Consider the following 19,135-nt stretch of genomic DNA (forward strand, 5'->3'; position numbering starts at 1 on the left):
TTCATTTTCGATTTCAATTGGATTTATTCCCCCCCTCCCCCGAATTATTAATAAACGACCTAGGGGGTAATTATAAGGGCAGGAGGGGTTAAGAAGACTTAATGCCCCGCGACACCAGCCAGCAGCGGATGGGACAGACGGGGTCGGTGGGCAGGCGGTGGCTGCGTCATTTACCGGCCATTAGATTTAAAGAGTCCGGGACGATTTTCTTCTTTTTGATTCCTACCCCAAAAACGTCATTTTACAAAACCCTCTTTAGACCCTCTTTTCTAGGGGGTCAGAATGTTTGCTGGGTATGAGGGTACCGCGGGGTTCTACAGCCCTAAAAGCCCCGATAATGTGTATAGAAAGGAAACGGCTTTATAAACTAAACGGGGTAAATAAACCCCATTATTCTTCCAAATGCCCCACCCGGTTACACAAATAACCCCGCACCCAGTCACGCCTCTAACCGCACCCCTTAAAAAGTGCCCCCTCTGGCTGTGTCACATGTTGGGGGTCTGTTATTGTGACCCATCTGAAAGTCGCTGTATATCAGGAGACGGCTTCCTCGCTTTATATCAGCAAAAATGTTTAACATGGAAAATAATCTCTCGCCACATATATGTACACAAACATACACATATATACATCACACATACATATATACCGTATATATATATATATATATATATATATACACAAACATACACATATACATCATATATACATCATATATACATATATACATCACACATCATATATACATCACACATACATATATATACATATATATATACATACACATATAAACAAACATACACATATACACACATATATATATATACACACAAATATACACATCATATATACATCACACATACACATACATCATATATACATCACAAATACATATATATACACACACATACATATATATACACACACTTATCACACACACACACATATATATATACATATAAACACACATGCATATACTGTATATATATATATATATATATATATATACACACACACATACATCACACACACATGTATAACTGGTAATTTAGCATTTTGTGTCATAGACCGCCTCGTATTAATATTTTTTTCCAGTATATGGCAGGAAAATGATAATAAAGGATTTTCTAATAATTAAAAAAAAACCCTCAACCTCTGTTTTCTGCATACTTCATGTAAATCAGGATATACTTTATTAATATGTATATACACACACACATGTACACGCATATATATAACACTCACATATTTATATCTCACACACACACATACATCACACACATGTACACACACACACACAGATATACCGGTATATACATATACATATAACACTCACACACATACATCACACACATATACATCACACACACAGATATACCGGTATATACATATACATATAACACTCACACACATACATCACACACATATACATCACACACACATATATACCGGTATATACATATACATATAACACTCACACACACATCACACACACACATACATCACACACAAGAACAGCCCCGGAGGGAAAGAATTGAACAGAGGGGCCCCATGAATGTAGTGCGGACGAGGTACCCATGGTCAAGCCGGTTTAAGGGGTTAAGGCATGACTAAGCGGAAATTTTAGCACGGAAGGAGTTAAGTTTGGAGGCACGTGCAGGGCCAGAGGGGAGGGGGTAATTACCCTCCCTGGGGGATATATAAGGAAGGGTCGTGGCCTATAGGGGCAATTATTTTCAAAGAGATTTTTCCCGCCCATCCCTCCCCTAATTTTTGGCTCTGCCGGGTACTCTGGTTTGGTTAAGCTGGTGCGGTGCAGGAGTTAACCCTCTAGGTGCGGTTACTTGTGGTGCACAGAGGTGTAAGTGCAGGACACTCCAGGGGCATGCGCCTCTGTGAATCGTAAGGTCATGTGACTGCCGCGCTGGGGGACGCCGGCAGTTCCAGCAGAGATACAGGTGGCCACGCCCATACCAGCAGGCTATTAATTTGGTTATTAATGGTTACAATTGGTTATGTTGTCTTTCGTTTTGACAATAATTATTGATATATGTTGTGTCAAATTTGTTGTGTTTATAATATTTGACACTTTATGACATATTAATAAAGGTTGAGTGTCGCGGTGCTGAGGTGTTTAAGTCCGCACCGCGGACAAATAATTCCATTCTGACGTTAATAAAATTTTGAAATAAAGAAGTGTCTCTTGTTTTATTTGTGAAAGAGGTACCGAAACTGGACGCTACTTCATTCATGTACACGCACACATACATATATACCGGTATATACATATACATATAACACTCACATATTTATATCACACACACCTACATCACACACATATACATCACACACATGTACACGCACACACTCACATATATACCGGTATATACATATACATATAACACTCACATATTTATATCACACACATATCACACACACACACACATACATCACACACACATACATCACACACATGTACACGCACACACACATATATACCGGTATATACATATACATATAACACTCACACATTTATATCACACACACATACATCACACACATATACATCACACACACACATACATCACACACATGTACACGCACACACTCACATATATACCGGTATATACATATACATATAACACTCACATATTTATATCACACACATATCACACACACACACATATACATTACACACAAATCACACACATGTACATGCACACACTCACATATATACCGGTATATACATATACATATAACACTCACATATTTATATCACACACACACATACATCACACACACATACATCACACACATGTACACGCACACACACATATATACCGGTATATACATATACATATAACACTCACACATTTATATCACACACACATACATCACACACATATACATCACACACACACATACATCACACACATGTACACGCACACACTCACATATATACCGGTATATACATATACATATAACACTCACATATTTATATCACACACATATCACATACACACATATACATCACACACATATCACACACATGTACACGCACACACTCACTTATATACCAGTATATACATATACATATAACACTCACATATTTATATCACACACACACATATACATCACACACATATCACACACATGTATTACTGGTAATTTTTTTTGTGATATAGCTTGGTCATGATGTCATAGACCACCTCGTATTAATCTTTTTTTTCCAGTATATGGCAGGAAAATGCTGTTTAAATAAAGGATTTTCTAACAATTAAATAACAAAACGCGTGTTTTCTGTCTATTTCCTGTAAATCAGAATAAATGATGGAATTTGATTCTTTTAATACAGAATGAGTGGAATGAGCCGCAGACACCCCGCAGATTATTTCATATAAACACACCGTATATTACTGAGAAGCTGCAGTCCATCCCCAACGGAAATTGGGGAAGAAAACAATAATATCAGACCCACAGGACGGCCGTACCCATTACTTTTATTTTCAAGAGAAGTTTTGCGGGAACATCAATGAAAAAACAATGAAAAGCGTTATTCTGCCGTAGATTCAGCCGATCGTTGGCTCCTAGCACTGATTTCTCACAACGGCTGGACAACCATGGCTTGGGTAGAGATGGACGATTGGTTGGGTAGAGATGGACGATTGGTTGGGTAGAGATGGACGATTGGTTAGGTAGGGATGGACGATTGGTTGGGTAGAGATGGACGATTGGTTGGGTAGAGATGGACGATTGGTTAGGTAGGGATGGACGATTGGTTGGGTAGAGATGGACGATTGGTTAGGTAGGGATGGACGATTGGTTGGGTAGAGATGGACGATTGGTTGGGTAGAGATGGACGATTGGTTAGGTAGGGATGGACGATTGGTTGGGTAGAGATGGACGATTGGTTAGGTAGGGATGGACGATTGGTTGGGTAGAGATGGACGATTGGTTGGGTAGAGATGGACGATTGGTTAGGTAGGGATGGACGATTGGTTGGGTAGAGATGGACGATTGGTTGGGTAGAGATGGACGATTGGTTAGGTAGGGATGTTGGGACAGACCAGGGCTGGTATCGCTATATGGCACTGACCTGCGAAAGGTTAGCGATAACAATGCTGTCTCCAACAAGTATGGGCTTCTTTTTGAACACGTGAGGCCTCTGGTCATTTCTGGCCTGATGCCGTTTATAGAAAACCACCAGAAAAGCGGTTGCGTAGCACAGAAGAACACTGCAGAAGCAGAGGGCAAGACCGACAAGCAGAATATACGGGTACTTATCGGGGGTGAAGTTCCAGCAGCCCTGGAACCATTCCTGAGTTATCTCCATGACGGGGAAACGGTCCAGGGGTTTCGGGGTCTCACACAGGGTCCTCTCATTTTCTGAAAGACAAATATGAATGATATTCTCTTTTTGCTACAATGTTAGAATTTAGGCAAACATCGCATTGAACTCCTTTACCTTTCATTTTTGAGGCATTTTCAACCATCCAAGATACCAGATTTTGGATCTGACAGTTACAGTCCCACGGGTTCCCGTCCAGTCTCAGCTCCCTCAGGGACGGGACGTTCTTCAGCAACCTCCAGTTAAGGCCAACGAGGACATTATTGTGTAAATAAAGACTTTGTAGACGTACTAAAGCTTCCAGCGTGCTTCCAGACAACGTGGATATCATGTTATTTCCCAGATTTAAGGTGGTCAGCCCGGACAGGGGCGTGAAGACCTCTGGGCTGATGGACGTCAGGTGGTTCCCGCTGAGGTCCAGGTGGGCCAGGTGGTGGAGATGTTGGAAGGCATGGCGGCTGATGTCCTCAATCATGTTGTTCCTCATATCCAGATGGACGAGGTTTGGGCAGCGGGAGAAGGCTAAGGATCTTAAACCGGATAAGTTGTTGTCGGCCAGAATTAAGGTGTCGGTGTCCTCATCTAGATTTTCCGGAACAAAGTGAAAGAGTTTTCCTCTGCAATCGGTTTGTCCTCTGGAACAGTTGCAGACGTCGGGACATCCAGAAACGTAGAGGCTCTTTAGAGCTAAAACAGTCAAAAAGAACCATTTCCTCACAAAACGCTTCATCTCCTTCCATCCAAAGAAATCGTAAAAATTGGGCTACAAAGTGGACTTTCAATTGAAGCCTTCAGCAGAGGCCGAGCGGCGAGAGCCTTATCCTCACCCAATCCCGTGTTGGGGGTCCCAGCAACGCCACGGTCTTTAAAACCGAGACAGATATTGAATATTTTGGTAAACGCGCCCCGGACTCGGCTTTTCTGTCTTACGCTTCTTGTCAAAACTCTCCTTTCCTCCTTAAACAAACAGCACATGACGGATCGGTAAATATTCACGCGGATTAATCAGGAGATTCCTTCATTGTTCTGCTGCGGACAAACACGGCTTTGTCCCAAGTAAAAAGTGACTGGGTGAGGAGCCCGGGGGCCGGGACGGCGTGGGGGGCCGGGAGAGCGCAAGGGGCTGGGACGGCGTGGGGGGCCGGGAGGGCGTGGGGGGCCGGGACGGCGTGGGGGGTAATTAATATCTGTGTAGTATGACCGGCGTTTGGATTAAGGAACGCAGGTATTTGGTTTCAGGTGGTATTCGTCGGCTCAGGTATCCGTGGCGATAAAGTTCTGCTCCCTGATCCAGAGGGCGGCCATTATTGGGGTAAAAGGAGCGGCGGTGGGCTGGCCCTGGGCATGCAGGGGGCCGGCCTCCATGATCCGTCACGTGCCCCCTCATTCACTCACAAAGCCTTTTGAGTGAGCACTCGTGGCCTGCTGCTTGGGACCGGGCCCTTGGTGGCCCATTTCTGGACTTCAGGCCTGGTGGCTCCATTGCATGAATGGGGAAGGGCAGTGGGAGGAGCATAGGGTGGCACAGTGGGAGGAGAATGGGTGGGATTACTGACGTGGTAACGATCACGCTGGCGGAGACCCGGCCACAAGACCACGTGGTAACCGTGGAGCAATCCGCAGGCACGTTACAGCAGTTGCTATGGCAACTGCTCTACATTCAGCATTCTTTTATAAATAGGATCCACGAGTTGGGGAGGGGGAATGGATCGTGGCCAGCGGCCGGGGTGAAGCGAGGGATCTTCCACCAGAGCTGTTTCCTCAGACGCACAGCGATGAGCACATTGTAGGATTTAATTTTTTGTACACTTTTTTGCATATTAGTAAAATTAACAAATAATGCATATTTTTCAGTTCTAAGGGTTCACCGTTCTGACACGTCACGGCCACGCAGGGAGACGGACACAGAAACCACGGGAACTCAAAGCCCGGCAGATCAATAAACATTTAATGTCGGAAATAACTAAAAACCTGAGTAATCAGTGATAACAGCGATAACCCCACGGGGGGCTTGGACCACCTGCGGCGGGGAAAACCACGCGTAACCCTTTGTGGAGCAGCGCGCCGAGTGGTTACATTGTCAGTCAAGGTGCGTGATAGAGTATACTTCTGGACGCGTCGTGTGGCTCCGTGTCACCGTCTGCCACGCGCAGCAGGAACCGCCCGGCTTTCTGCTCCATGATTGATATTAGAGAAACCTCGTCGGGGGCCACGATTCCCGCACCTTGATCTGCAAACAAAACATAAAGCTGACGTTATCGTCTCCTTCTGCCTTCCCTGCTAATTACCCCCCTGCCCACTTTATTGCCCCGGCAGGGAGTGTAGAGTCTGATTAAAGGTCAACTGCCCTCCCCGCCTGCAGGAATAGCCCTCCCGTGGTATATACGTGGCCCTGCGCGTGAATACTTTGCATGACTGCCTTCCATGACACAGGGGCAATTGGCTCCTCAGCGTTTGGGGTAATGTCTCCTGCATGGGGGTATCAGGGGCGCTGCACGTCGTACCGGGACACGCCGGCACACACTTGCGGCAATCTTCCTGGAGTTTTTGTTTCAGGCACCATTCCATACAATCCGCCACCGGGACGCCACAAACTAAAACAGAAAGAAGGGGTCAGGGCATCTGTGGCAGCGCCGCCACGTCCCGCACTTACTGCACCCTGCGGGCCGCCGCAGAGGTTTAATCATTCACCGAGGGAGCGGCCGGCGCCGTCTGCCAACTCTGTGCAAACAGCCCTAACCACAGCCAGCCGTGGAACCCAACCGGCGCACCCTAAACCCATGTTAAGCCTCCGCGTGGCAAAGAGACGCGAACGGGGGGTGATGTGCCACGGAACCGTATCCTATCTGGGACCATGAAATGGGGCACGATGATGTTAACACAGCAAGCCTGGTGTGAGCTTGGGGCAGATAAGATAATTATCCGTGGCATTTCCTGGGTAATTAAATAATAATTTAAGCATTAAGTGAAACTGATTCCAGGTTTGGTGGCCGTGGCACTGCTGGGTTTCCTCACCGGCGTTTCCGGACACAGACCTCGATGTGACCCCCCCCCACGCGTCTTACCTACTCCAAGAGACGTGGCGATGGACCCGCTACAGTGGCAGGAAAGGACCACCGAGGGTCTGGGGGGCTTCAGGCACTCTTTGCCGCTGATGCCGTGAGCACAGACTGCGGGGGCAGAATATACGGTGATATCAGCCAATCAGAGCCTCATATACCCGGTAAATTGCCCCTCCATGTACTTTGCTTTCATCCATCTAATTAAAGCCCCACGTCCCGTGGCACGATGTTTGTTAAATTGCCCCCAGTAAACGGAGGCGTTTGACAGGTGGTAGAAACGGATCTATGAACGAGTCTCTGGGGCAGGGAGTACCACCGAATGACACTTCCCCCCCCCCCCCACTACCCTGGGGCTATAACCGGTCAAACCCTCGTAACAGGAGAGGGGGCGCAGTCCGAGGGACCCCTGTGGGCCTACACTAGAGGAGCCGGATACGTGGGCTGAGGGTAATAAAACGAATGAGCCACGGCTCCAGCGGTTACTCTCACTGTTAGGCCTGTAAGCCGTGGCATTGGGGCTGATCTCCAGCGCCGCTCTGGTGGTGAGCATGTAGAACTGCGACTCTTTGCCGAGAATGGCGGAGCACAGACTCCTCGGCTGTAGACACGTCTCCTTAGCTGTTTTGAGGTCGGACTCAGAAGGGAACGTGGCGGAGAGATCCCCCGGCAGACCACGATCTGCAACTTCATCGAACCAGTCGGTCTCTGGAGAAAGAGCAGAACGGGGGATGTGCAGAATACCCTGGGATGCGGTGCGGGGCAACCTGGGGCAACTTGGGGCAACTTGGGGTATCAGCTAGAAAGAGAATCGTATCCAGTGGCGCTGGGGACGGAGGTCTCTCGGGGGGGGGGCGGAGGTCTCACTGGGTGGGGCGAAGGTCTCGCCGGGGGGACTGTCACTAGGGCCCCATCTGGAGGAGCTGTCACAGGGTCAGTACGAGCCCCTCGTGGGCTCCGGGGCCACACGTCACACACTCACCCTCTGGGCATTTGCAGATAAACGGCTTCCTTTCGTTGCAGTCGCTGTCGGTCAGAATCCGAGCCACGGTGTTAATTTCCACGCAATCCTTTAACCCTCCGTCCGCCATGTCATTCCTCAAATACCTAAATGAAGTAAAACAAAATAACCAAAATGCTCCAAAATAACCAAAACGCTTCAAAATAACCCCAAATAACTAAAACTCTGCAATAACCAAAATGCTCCGAAATAAGCAAAATCGCTTCAAAGTAAACAAAACTCTTCAAAATGAACTTAGAATTAAAGCCAAGACTCTGCTGCCACCTGGTGGCCATTACACAAACTTCACCCCCCAAACCATTAATCCCCTGCCCCGTAACCTGTGCTGGGAATGAAGCCAGTTGTCCCAGTTTGCCCAGTTTCAGTAACTGCCCCCCTGCGCTCATTATCTTCCAGATGCTGCCACGGATTGCGCTCACCTGGAAAGCTCTGCGCTGATCTCCTCGCCCGCCGTCCATACGAACACAGACTCCACGTTCAGGTCATTGAGTCCGGTCCATGCGGACCCTTCAAACATGGAGGAGACGGCATCCTGCAAAAGGCCTAAGTTCAGGGCAAGAGAGGGACCCGCCGGCCGCGCGGAGCGGAGGGGGTTAATCCGTGGCCTGCTCACCATCTCCTCTGTGGACGTGAGATACAGAAGTCGTGTCTCTTTATAACTGTTACAGGTCAGTCGGGCGTCTCGCCAGGTAACCCGCGCCACGCGCTCCACGTAGTAACAGCTCCCTCGCCAGTGCTGCCATCTGGGACCCGCCGGGCAGCGGATTAATGCACCTTCAGGAAAGAGTTACGGGTTAACCCCCGATCGGTTATTCATTAAAAGGCAGCGGTGAGATTTTAAAAGGAATATTTACTGAGAAAACACAAACTTCACCTTCTTTTCCCTCACAAACAAAGAAGGACGGGACGTGGCAGTCCCTGGAGATCCGCTGCCCTGCCGGTGTGATGACGGGACAGGCTGGCGCGGTCAGGACCTCATCGCCCATCAGCCTGCGTGGTAACCGCACGTTATGAGAATGTCTGCCCCAAACAAAAACTGCCAAGTGTCCACATTTAGTTTGGGCAGTCCCTGTTGGGACCTTCAAGCCCCCCTCTTCCCAAAGTTACAGATCAGCAAAGCCCCTCCCCCAGCCACATCTCTAACCAATGGTTTCCTACCAGTAACCGATGCTATTGCCGACCAGATCCGGCGACGTGCGCTCAATGACGTTCAGGATCCAGCTCTGGAACATACGGGAACCCATTTAATAATATCTGCCCCCTGACCCGTCAATCAATAGATTCCTCCATCCCACCCATCTACCCCTCCATCCTACCCGCCCATCTATCCCTCCATCATCCTACCCGCCCATCTACCCCTCTATCCCATCCATCTACCCTTCCATCCCATCCATCTACCCCTCCATCCCATCCATCTACCCCTCCATCCCATCCATCTACCCCTCCATCCCTCCACCCCGGTCCCGCACTCCCTCGCACCGTTTCCTGCTCTGTATCCAGACTCATCAGGCCAGTTTCTCGGAATCTCTCGCAGAAAATCTCCGCGTCTCGCCCCGTTTTGGCCGCCGCCGTCTCTATGTAATAACAGCGCCCTCTCCAGAGCCGCCACAGGGTGTTTGGGCACAGAGTGCTGGTCAGCGCTGGGAAGAGAGGACAATCGCTGACGGCAACGCCAGCTGCCCCGGCCGAGGCGGTACGGTAAAGGCAGTCGGTACAGCCGGTGAATGCCGCCGGTAATCCTCACCAAAGTCGCAGTCCTCCAGCCCCTGCGCGGCGCAGCCCTGCGTCCCCTGACACTGTCCCTGCATTGAATTACACGCCAATCCGCTGAGACACACGGCGCACCGCTGAGCGCATCGGGGTCCAAATAAGCCCTCTGCGCAGGCTGGAGGAAAAGACCCCATGAAAGTATTTACACCACCAGGATCCCTGATACCCTCCCCACTCGGTTTGTCAGCGCCTGCCGGTAACCAGGGCGCCCAGCAGGGTCACATAACATGTGTGGTGTTAGTATGTGTGTATACTAAGCATGAGCGTGTATTAGTATTAGTGTCAGTGTGTGTGTTAGTGTACGGAGTGAGTGAGCGTGTTAGCGTGTTAGTATGTGCGTGTGTTTTAGTATTTTGTGACAGCGTGTGTGTAAGTGTACGAGTTAGAGTGAGTGAGCGTGTTAGTATGTGCGTGTGTTTTAGTATTTTGTGACAGCGTGTATGTAAGTGTACGGTGTTTGAGTGAGTGAGTTAGCGTGTTATTATGTGCGTGTGTTTTAGTATTTTGTGACAGCGTGTGTTTAAGTGTGCATGTTAGAGTTAGTGAGTGTGTTAGCGTGTTAGTATGTGCGTGTGTTTTAGTATTTTGTGACAGCGTGTGTTTAAGTGTGCATGTTAGAGTTAGTGAGTGTGTTAGCGTGTTAGTATGTGCGTGTGTTTTAGTCACTTTAGTTTCCTTTACCTGATCTCAGGAAGGCGACGTCCGCCGGCCGCTCGCTCCTTACCAGTTCCGTCCCAGTAACCGAGAAATATTTCCCATTCCACAGCGTGACCCCGGTGCATTGTGGGATGTGGGCCAGACAGCCCATGAGCGCAGGCCTCAATAGCGTGTGGCCGGCCGTGCTCTGCGGCAGCGGGTGAAGGATCCCCATCCCCGGGTACTTCTGGAAAATGCTTTGAACTGCAAGGAAGCAAAAATACCCGTGTAACGTGTGCTCCGCGGCACAGGGCCCCCCACGTCTGCTGCGAAAGCAGTGACCCCCCGATAATTCCTACCCGACTGCTCACACACCCAGCCCTCGGGGGCCAGACAGTCCTGAGCAGCCAGCGACCCCGGAGCGGGACTCAGGTCCACGCAAAACGTGTTCAGCATGAATCCGAGGGGAGCGATGGAGAACCTGAACATACAAAGAACACGTGTATTTATTAACACAGCAGCAGCGTGATTTGTAACGTGACGGGCGGATTTAATGTGACGAGCGGATGTAACGTGACGGGCGGATGTAACGTGACGGGCGGATTTAACGTGACGGGCAGATGTAACGTGACGGGCGGATGTAACGTGACGGGCGTATTTAATGTGACGGGCGGATGTAACGTGACGGGCGGATTTAATGTGACGAGTGGATTTAACGTGACGGGCGGATGTAACGTGACGGGCGGATTTAATGTGACGGGCGGATGTAACGTGACGGGCGGATGTAACGTGACGGGCGGATGTAACGTGACGGGCGGATTTAATGTGACGAGCGGATGTAGCGTGACGGGCGGATGTAACGTGACGGGCGGATGTAACGTGACGGGCGGATGTAGCGTGACGGGCGGATGTAGCGTGACGGGCGGATGTAGCGTGACGGGCGGATTTAACGTGACGGGCGGATGTAACGTGACGGGCGGATTTAACGTGACGGGTGGATTTAATGTGACGGGCGGATGTAACGTGACGGGCGGATGTAACGTGACGGGCGGATGTAACGTGACGCGTGACCGCGCTGGGCGGCAGAATCCGGTGTGTTTTACTTTACCAAGAAGCCGAAACGTTGGCTTGGCGTCCATCTGCCCAAATCCATATTAACCCCCTGGTGGTCGTGCTCAGCCCAATCCACATCCGGGTATTTATCACGGAGGAGACCCATTCCTGAGCAGAAACATCCGTGTAACCGTTACACATGAAATACTTCACCCCATGACTACATCCCAGCGGTGGTTCGAGGTTTTTAGGGGCCCTAAACAAATAGATTTATCGGGGGCCCCACAAGTCGTAAAAACAATTTCAGATCTGGAAAGGACTGAAAAATATATGCCAGGGAAAGAAGTACGAGAAATAACACGCGAGGGGCCCTTAGAGCCGCTGCCTATGGCGCTCGGACCTTCTCCTCCACACTATTAATGGTGAGGAGCCGGCTTTCCCGGTATGAGGAACATGAAGTCTTCGCAGCGCTCCAGGTCCGGGCCTCGTTCTCCTCCGACACGTAATAACATCGCTCATCCCAAAACCACCACCCCTGCTCCTGCGGACACTCCAGACTCACTGCCTCTGCACAGACAGACGGACATCATCATCAGACGGGCAGCTCCGCGGGGGAGGGGCTTATCTCAGTAACACAGGAATAATACCCCCCACATCAGGCATAATATGTAGAAATGAAGTGATCGCAGCCCCCCCCCATCCATTATACACCGGAATATATTTTACCATCTCATACTTATCCCGGCGGGGGGTAACGAGTGGGGGTGGCGCTCTTACTGTGACAGCCAGACACGCGCAGCCCAGAAACGCAGGTAACGAGATTGTCGCAGGCGCCGGTTATTGGGTTGCAGGCCATGCCGTCGGGGCATTCGTGGCACTCATTGGAGCACTTTATCCCGTAAAACCCTAGAGTGCAGGCTGCAAAGGACAACACGGACACTGAACATCCACGGCCCTCACAGCCGGGGCCCCTCTTCATACCCGTGGAGCTCCTGATAATGGACTTACCGGTCTTCACATACGCCCTGACGGGCTCAGATCTGGAGGCCAGCATTTTTGTGCCACGGACCAACACAAACTCTCCCTCCCGCTCGGTCACGCCGGTGCAGTCCCCGGACTCCAGAAGGCAGGCTTCCTGCGCGGTGACCAACGTGTCAAACGTACCGGAGGTGAGATTCAACGGCATGAGCAAGGCGTGGCCTGGATACTCCCAAAACAAGCCCACCGCTGGCAAAACATCATGGAGTTAGTTGTGACATCATCAATCCCACCACGTTTGGCTCTGTTATTACATCATACATCATTTTAAGGTTCATATCGGGATATCGCGTGACAGGGGCCCGGGGTGAGACCGCATGTCTGTCTCGTACCTTCGTCCCGTTCACAGACCCAGGGCCTGAGGACTCCGCAGTCTCCCTGTGAGACGAGTTTCCCGGAAGGACTGACCTCCACGCAACCACTGGGACCGTCCACGACCTCGCGGAGCCTGCGAGGAGAAGCCCACAAGGTGCGTCGCCACATATCCCGCTAAACACTGAACCATCAAGTGATTTACAGGCACATCACATGTAATTGGCATGTACGTGTATCACGCCACGTGACAGGAAACTCCCATTGGAGGTTAAATGAGGCGGCCCGAGGAGCTGATTATTTACCACGCTGCCGATACATCTGCCGGTGGCCCGTCTCCCCAGCTCCACTGCCGGTCCTTATCCTCATCGTTCAGCCCCGTCCAGCTACTCTCTGAGATCACGGCCGAGATCCACGCCTAGACGGGGTTATTCAGTCCGGTGAATCAAAGTGCAATAAAGTCCCTGGGTGCCGGGGTATCTGCGAGTTCATTGATACCCCACGCATTCCGTACTTTCTCCTCTAGGCTGTCAATGACCAGGAGCCCCGTTCCTCTGTAGCGGTTACAAGCCACCTCGGCCGCCGACCACGATTTCCGGTCTTCCGTCTCTACGTAGTAACAGTGACCGGACCACCACCACCAGCCGGTCTCCGGGGGGCATCTAGCACTGACCAACCCTGGAAACGGGGACACTGCATGGATTTATTGGGGTCCTGGGGGGTGCAGAAGAACGCGGTTGGTGGATTCCCTACCGTAGGCGCAGGAGAGGGAGAACCTCCGGACGCAGCGCAGGAAGCCGTCGCAGGACCCAGTCCCGGGGTTACAGATCTGTGACCTGTGGCACGGGGGGCACCGATCTTCACAGTTATCTCCAAAATACCCCACGGCACAAGCTGGAGGTAAGGACTTTGTGTGAGACTCGTCCGGAGCTGAACTCTAGGAACCCGAGAACCTCACCGGGACGCCATGCTGATCCGTGTCACGGAATTCGTACCGGTCTTGGCGTAGAGCGTGGCGCCGGATCCGGGGCCGTCTGTGATCACTGTGCCGGTCACACAGAAATACGCGTCCTTTAACCGGACGATGGCGGAGCAGTTGGCGGCCATCATGTAACAGGCCTCCTGCGCCTCTGCCAGGGACGTCCACGGGGAGGAATCACTCTCTGAAATCATCAGTTTGTCTTCATACACGGCGAACGCGGCGTCTGCAAAGTGACGGAAATGGACACGGAAATCGCCGGCGTGACCCGAATCCATCAGACCATCCCGGGTCGGACGTCCCTGCGCTGGACACTCACCGGCCGGCCGCTCACAGATCCACTCAGTGACTGGAGGGCATTGGAGGGCCCCATCCCCCCACCGATCACTGACCCCCATCACGCAATCCTGTAAGACAAGGAGCCACGGGGTATAACGTGAGAGAGAATCCCACCCATAACATGCATGACACAGATCAGTGTAACCGGCTCCTCCGAGACCCCAGGTCGTGGCCCTTACCGTATCCTGCAGGAGCTGCGCCTTGGCCTCGGCCCCCAGGAACCTCGCGCACACGGAATCTGCCCCGGCTTTGGGTATTCTCCCCGCCGCGTGGACACAAAAACCGGCGTGGAAACTCCATCCACGGAATGGAGGGCATTTGACGTGATAAAACACTGAGGAGTGGGGTGAGAAATGTAACCCTAACAACCTGAGGACCCCAAATGTAGAAGCCCCTGGGGGGGGCAATAACCTCATCCCTTTGGTGCTCACCGCTGGTGTCGCTGCTGGGGTCTTTCCGGTAGAAGATCATCCCATCGCACCCACCGATGCCGGGGTTACACTCCAAACCGGCCTGGCACACGGGGCAGCGGGACTGGCAATCTGCCCCCGACATCCCGGCCTGGCAGCCTGAACACAGAGAGGGGTAACTAGTATCAGGGGCTGGTAATTATTACCCACAGAGGGGGGTAACTAGTGTGGGGCCCCTGAGATACTTGCGTGATTTCATGTAGGTAGCTGCACCGCTGTCGTCGCCGGGGTCCTCCAGATTTGCGATGTGGGCTCCATAGTAGAGGTAATGGCGGCCGCGCATGGTGACCACCGCAGAGCACCCGGCGCCGAGCACCGTGCAGAACTCCTCGGCAGTCTTCAGGTCGGAATAAACTGCGTCAGCGCCGAGCGCGCCGTACAAATACTTCCCCCTCAGAGCTACGAAGAGATCTGTGAAGACAGGGAATGTTTCTGCGCCGGCTGGAGATCAGAGATTTAACCCTCATGCCCAGAAGTGGGGGTCTCGCGGGGAACACACCGCTCCGGGGGGGCACTTCGCACACCGGCCCCATCTGTTTGGCGCAGTCGCTGTCTGCCCAGTACCCGGCGGGCGTCATGGCCGCGCAGTCGTAGCGGTTCCTGTCCGCGCCGGATGCAAACAGAAACTGCCTGGAACAGAAGAGTTAACGGCGAGGTTAGTGGTCGGGGTCCGCGGCCCCCTCCCCCGCTTCATACCGGTGCAGCGACGGGTGTAACGGGGATCCGTCCGTCCACACGCGCTCTCCTTCCGTGACGAGGTCATTGAGTCCGATCCAGCTGCTCCGCTTCAGGAACGTTTTCAGCCACTTCTGGGAATAGAATCCAAATCCGATCCGTTATCCCTCCCCACGGGGTCCAAGCCGGATGTTGCCCACCCTACTGCCCCTGCTGCAGGTAATGGGGGGAACCCCTGGATGGATGAGCGTCCCAGGTGGGGTTTAAAAACAAGTACCACCCCCCTTAAAATATGTGGTGCTGAGAAGCGAATTATGGGTGGGGCATGACTGGGGAGTGGGAGGGGTAATATTTAGCCACTCCCACTCATCGGCCCCGGTCACTCACCACCTTGTCCGTGTCATTCAGGGTGATGAGGTCAGCGCCTGCGAACCTCCGACAGAAGCCGCGCGCGTCCCACCAGCTGAGGGCGCTCACGGGCTCAATGTACACGCAACTGCCCCGCCACTGCCTCCAGTTCTCTGCCAGCGGGCAAAGAGCGTCTGAGGACAAACAAACACATCTCCGATGCACGGGGCCACCCTGACGTGTGCGAAGCGCGTTTTTCTGCGCAGCCGTGTGAAGCATACCGTCCTTCAGCTCAAAATACAGCGAGGCTGCGGAGCATTTCTCCAGCGTCACCAGTTTGCCGGAGCGCCGGTACGACAGGCAGAACCCGCTGTGAAGATTCTGGATCCTCCCGTCAGGCAGCAGGCGGAACGCGTCGGACGTCTTTCCTTCACAGTCCGGGGTCATCCGGATTTGGCTGGAAGTAAAAACCTGAAACGAAAAACATGAATTCAATAAATGAGGTGAGAAACGTATGAATTAGGGGTTAACAGCAATAGGGTTACCTCGTGTCACGTGTTACATGTTACAGTGATGTCGAGCGTGTTACCGTGATGCGATGATGCTAAGTGTGTTACCGTGATGCGATGATGCTAAGCGTGTTACCGTGATGCGATGATGCTAAGCGTGTTACCGTGATGCGATGATGCTAAGCGTGTTACTGTGATGCGATGATGCTAAGCGTGTTACCGTGATGCGATGATGCTAAGCGTGTTACCGTGATGCGATGATGCTAAGCATGTTACCGTGATGCGATGATGCTGAGCGTGTTACCGTGATGTGATGATGCTAAGCGTGTTACCGTGATGCGATGATGGTAAGCGTGTTACCGTGATGCGATGATGCTAAGCGTGTTACCGTGATGCGATGATGCTAAGCGTGTTACCGTGATGCAGGACGCGGGAATCATGATGTTCCTGAGTCTCTCGTTCTGCTGCAGAGCCCAGAAGGAGTTGTTGACGCATTTCGCCTGCACGGCCTCCATGTACACGGATAAGGTGGTGGAATTCACACACATGTGGGCCGACGCACCCACCGAATACAGCAACCCGAACCACATGAAAGGGGCATCTAGAACCAAAAAGAACCCTGAAAACGCTGAGTCTGCGGGATGTGGAAACGTCCAGACTCCTCCGCTCTAGAACATGTCAAGCCTGAAAACATTGCCCGCATGAGATAGACACAGAACATGGAGCGCAGGAGAGCGTCTGCCATGTCATAGACGTGTCCTCACCGTTACTCTGCCCCGGGGACATCACTCGGACTGCTCCACGTTCCTTGTCCACGAATGACCTCCAACCCACCACGTTTCCCGGGAATTTCCATTTGGTTTTGGTTGATGCCAAAAGCCTGAGGACGCGGGGAGGGAGGACGGAGTCCCAGAGGTTCATCTCGCTGATGTCTCCAGAGAAGGCGTTTGCGAGCCGGAACCCACCTTAGATGAAGTGCAGACGGTGAAAGGACCACCGGGCAAGCGCGGCGTCACGTGACATCACGCGACATCATGCAGAACCAAGAAGAAATGTGTTTTCTCACCTTTTTCAGTTTCCTCAAATTGTCCCAAAACAAGAGACCCCCCGGCAGAAACTCCCTTCTTCTGGAACTGAGCCGCGTCGACATAATCAGGAACCCAGGGGAATCCATCGATGAAGACCAAGTACTGGGGGGCAGAGGGGTCATTGGAGACCAACAGGGCGATGTGATGCCACCTCTCGTCCAGGAGCTTTCCGCGGCTTCCACGCAACGCAACGGATCTAGAACACAAAGCAGATCCGGAACACGGCAGGAAGAAGAGGAATCAGTGATCTAGAACACGGTTAGAAAACATCTCAGTAACAAAGTGTTATCGTCGCTGTGAGTCCCGTTCCTCGCTCCCCACTCCCCGCTCCCCGCTCCCCGCTCCGGGTTCTCACTCACCCCTTCAGACGGAGCTCCAGACCCGCAGGGAACAGCGTGAAGAGAGCGAGTTCGGCCGGCCGGCCCTCCACCGCGTAGCTGCAGATACACATGGCGGACGAACCGGCAGCGCCTTTAATCCAGACCCCCAGGGTGAACCGCGTCAGGTATGTTTCACTGGCGCGTTCCAGACGCGCATAATTATCCTGCCCACCGATGCAGCACGGGAAGCGCATGTCAAAAGAGCCGCTGAACCCTGCGCAATCGGGGAACCAAAGAAAGGGTTAATGCGCTCATACCGGGGGACAAACCCCCATTAATATAATTCCATTTATCTCATAAGGATCTCAAACTTCACCATCCGCCGGCCCCTCTGGAGAACGCAGTGTGATTCAGGGCCCCCGGGGGCCAGGTTTCTCACCCAAAGACGCCCAGGAGACTCGGGCCCCGGAGACCTCAATGTGAGTGACGGACGTGAGGAGGGACTCGTGGCTCCCGGGGATGTTCAGGTTCTCCTGGTAATTGACGGAAGTCTTCAGGTGCGACGGGAATACGTTGGCGCTCCATATAAAATCGGAAAGGGCGTCGGCAGGGGTCGGGGGGCCGTCCGGCGGGGCCCCTAACCGGGACACGGCGTTTCCAGATACCCCTGCGGAGCTTCGGTTTAGGGTTATCAGGAGGACGGGGGAAGAGAGCGGCGTCTCCTCGAAGGCGATACTACAGGAAGAATTCACCGGCAGGGACAGGAGCAGGTCCACGGTGGAATACATCGCAAGACCCCCGCTCACCGGCAGGAGGGTCGGGGGCTCCGGAGAGCAGGCGCCTGGAAATCCCGAGCAGGAAAGTGTTAACGGAACCCCGAGGTGGGGTAACCGGGGTAACTCTGGGCTTTGGCCGTTTCACAGACACACGCCACACTCACGTCACCGGATGATGGGAAAGGGTTAAGAATGAGACCCCCCAGCCGCTCACGTGTTTCGGATTTACAGATGAAGCCGGTGGGCCCCGTGGCGGCGACGCTCGTGCATTTGTTGGACGTCCAGGTCCCGTGAAGAGAGGCGTCACTCGGGTTGAGGGACATCATGGCGCAGAATCCATCCTGGTGAGACACGGCTGTACCTGTGCAGCGCAGAGTAGCACTTCAGTGCAAAG

The sequence above is a fragment of the Sceloporus occidentalis genome, unplaced genomic scaffold, assembly GCF_023333645.1.
Source record: "Sceloporus occidentalis isolate IW3139 unplaced genomic scaffold, rSceOcc1.0.p SCAF_351, whole genome shotgun sequence".
In the NCBI taxonomy this organism is placed as follows: Eukaryota; Metazoa; Chordata; class Lepidosauria; order Squamata; family Phrynosomatidae; genus Sceloporus; species Sceloporus occidentalis.